This window comes from Pseudopodoces humilis, chromosome 6 (assembly GCF_049639895.1).
Source record: "Pseudopodoces humilis isolate 2021_Gansu_Grassland_sample_001 chromosome 6, ASM4963989v1, whole genome shotgun sequence".
NCBI lineage: Eukaryota > Metazoa > Chordata > Aves > Passeriformes > Paridae > Pseudopodoces > Pseudopodoces humilis.
This window is the reverse complement of record NC_142205.1, coordinates 7208896-7212245: the sequence shown is the minus strand read 5'-3', so window position 1 is coordinate 7212245 and position 3350 is coordinate 7208896. Positions and strand designations below refer to the sequence as shown.

Genomic DNA, 3350 nt, shown 5'->3' with positions numbered 1-3350 from the left:
CACAATGTCTCTGTATGTGATCCTCTTAGTCTATCGCTGGTTCCCTGCGATATGTTTCTATCTGGTTTCTCATGGCTGCAATAAACCCTGCTCCTGCACTAATCTCATTTAACAGTTCCACTGACTTGAAAAGAACCCAAGTAAAATTGCTGTGCAGTTTCTGCTGGCGCTATTATGGCTGTATCACTTGTCAGCTTTCATAAACAAGATAAATATAGTTAAACTTAAAGCATCAGATATGAAGAAATTTGGCATGTTACAGCAACTCATCAGAAATATTTTTTGACAGGTACCTTATAAAAAAAGAAACAAGAGGATGCCAGAGAGGATATAAAAACTTCAAATTTCTCTTTTTGCAAAATTCTTTTGCCCAAGGAGGCTGCAAGAACTCAGTACACAGCCTTTCCAACACCATTAGCTAACTCTTCTGTCCCACACAGCAGCTGGACCTGCACTGACTCCCTAAAAGCAGTGAGTTTTGATATCAGTCTCTGTATCTTAAAGAGCCTCTCATCTCAGATTGCATCACTGGGATCCAGCTACCTGAAAGATAAAAGGCAGAACATCAGGAGGCATGCAAAGCTGGAGGGAGGGGGGAGATGTTCCTGTTAGCAGGGAAAACCCCTACTCACAAGTGATTTGTGACGTTTCCACAGCAAGAGGACATCCCATCTGAAGGGCCTGTGTGAAAGATCATCCCCCACTCTTCCCCACACAAGTGGTTGGTTTGTGCCTCCAGCTACTCCGTGCTCCAGAGAAGACAAGAATCTCCCCTCTAGCACCTGCATGAAAAGACCAAGCCCAACAGATCTGCCCACACCCAGGAAGTGCCCACGCTCTGCTCCCTTATCACCTCCAGGAGCGATGGAGCGGCAAGATGGGGGAAGGCAAGAGCACAGCCCCACAGCTGCTGACCAGGGTGTGCCAGTGTGCAAGGGGCATGGGGATGTCTTGCTCAGGGACAGTCCGTGGGGTGAGTCTGGGCTGCCCCTCGTTGTCCAGCCCTGAGCCCTCTCAGAGCACGTGGAGGTCAAAGCAGCATCAGCCAACACGAGTCAGCTGTGCTGAGACCTGAGCCCATGGCTCCAGGGAAGGTAGGTGCTTCCTAACATCACAAGGTCAGCTCTCTTCCTGGAAGAGATTCAGGGATCACAGAAGAGACTGTGTTAACTCCTAGCCAGGGAGGAAAGAACCTGCCCTAAAAATAACTGAATTATAAAGGCCAGTGACAGAGGTCAAGACATGGATGCCCAGAAGATGAAGCAGCTGGTTTCTTCCACAGTCTGAGTGCTATCCAATCAGTAAAGTACTCCAATAGAGATATACCTCTCGTCACTTGTGCAACTGTAAAATAGAATGGGACAGATTTTCAGCACTAAGAAAGTTTAGGGCATTTATGATGTTTGTTTTTTGTTTTTGTTTTGTTTTGGGTTTTTTTTTTTAAGAAATACTGGACACCAAAATCTTGACAGAGATACTTGTGGAGAGGGGAGCTGAGATCTGATGGTGGCAGACTGGGCAGACAGGTCAGGATGTTATGATCAAATAATGAGCTCTTTGTCTTGTGACATTTTGCTTTTGAGGAAATAAAATTTTCTCTCCACACCTATACCTCTCCTGTTGCAGAAAAGAGTGACAAGCATGCAATGTTTCTGTGGAAGCTGATGGGAAAATACTTTCCTGCATTAAATTGGGATAAAGCAGTTATCTTCAGCCATTTCCATTTTCCTGAAAGAAATAAAGGTTCCCATTAGAGTGTTGTCTAAATTGTGTGACAGATATTAATTTGAGCCCTTTTTTGTAGTCATGCTGAAGGTTCATCCAGTTGATCCATGTATAAATAGACATCTTATCCTTAGAGATAGGAAGATAGAGGCAGTTCAGGGTGATGCCAGGCTCTTCTGGGCTGCAGGCTATGGAGCCCATGCACTTCTAGCACTGTGGATCTTACCACATTGACTCCAGACAAACATCTGCAGTCTCAAATGAGTCAGAACACACACAGCTCTGGCACCCCAAATTATCTGATGCCCAGGAGCAATCAGGGAAAGCAAGTGAGAAAGAAACTTCTAGCTGAAATGAGCTCACTACTCTTCTTACCACCTTGGCTCTAGGAGGCTCCCTACTGGTCTCCTACTAGATCTTCTGACTGTGGTTTTAATTAGTGACATACTGTATATTTTATATAATAAAGTATTTTTCCACTGATTAGTTATACTAATTTCTGGAAACAGCAATAAATAGTCTAGAAATAATACATGCTAGTACATTTGTCTGTGAAGGCAGTTATGACCTGTCATATATCTGCCAGCTATTATTGATCAGAATATTAATTTTATAAGTGTATGTACTTTCTGAACATTTACAATCTTTAAGCTAATTAAAAGTCACTTTTCATAATAGACAATAATTTACTTCATAAAAACATATAGTCCCAGGAACATTGGTGAGTAAATGGCCTCAATCTGTCCATATTTATACAGAGTTTTCCAGATCTTTAAGGCCTATAAAAATTAAACAAGCTGAGTGTGTGTCTTGGAAGGGTAAGAAAACTCTCTGTCATTCATCTTTGGTCATTGTAGTAAGTTATATGCCAGAGAATTTGTCATTGAAAGAGAAAAGGAGGAAGAGCTCTCTCCCAGGGGAGAAACCTTCACTTTTTTCTCATACACCATTTCATGTCTTATCAATGATCTTATTAACATGACTGCTATCATTGTTCAGAGTTGTCCTGGGCCATTGAACTGGAGCTATGGTAGGCAAACTGGATTTAAGCCAGTTCTGCTTTCCTCAGCCTCTGATCTCTCATGTGGATCACAGCTGGGCTGGACCTGAGCTGGCTCTGGTGGGACAGATTCATTGCTGGAATCACAGCAATGCCTGTGACAGACCAATCGTGTGTGTGTGATAGAGAGCATGAGAGCTGGGGAATCTTGCCTCAAAAATATGTTTAAAAGTGCCATCCCACTTAAGTCCCCAGTGGCAACCATAAGCCTTGTCTCTCCCTGTTTCTCCTCCCTGGTTTAGGAGCCCTGGTAGCTGTTTTGTCCACAGTTATAGAACAGCTCCTGAGATGTGAAGGATCCTGCTTGTTCTGGTTTTCACCACGTGCAGCAAGCGGACACGAACCCACAACATCCTTAACTGCATTCCACTCCAACCAAAACACAAGCACTAATCAGATGGTTACAAAGTCCTTCGGCTGCTTCAGATGGGAAAATTTATGCCCTCAAAGACTTGGCCAGCCCCCTATTGCTCATTCATTGTGTTTGCCTACAAGTTATGACTGCTCTTCCCATTTAATTTTTAATGTAGCTGTAGCCTTGGCTCACTAAGCTCCGGGAAAACTG

The 3350-nt window shown here is 43.5% G+C and overlaps 1 long non-coding RNA gene across 2 annotated transcripts; it reads right to left on the bottom strand.

Annotated features, from left to right (window-relative positions):
* Positions 1-311: 311 nt before the first annotated feature.
* Positions 312-1014, bottom strand: LOC148184097 (uncharacterized). Of its 2 annotated transcripts, none has more exons than XR_015772841.1 (3): positions 916-1014; positions 633-782; positions 312-543 (listed from the first exon to the last, which is right to left on the bottom strand). It is a non-coding gene; the product is annotated as an uncharacterized LOC148184097 (long non-coding RNA). The 2 variants fall into 2 exon arrangements; XR_015772840.1 differs by having other exon boundaries at positions 633-775; positions 854-996.
* Between the last annotated feature and the right edge of the window lie 2336 nt (positions 1015-3350).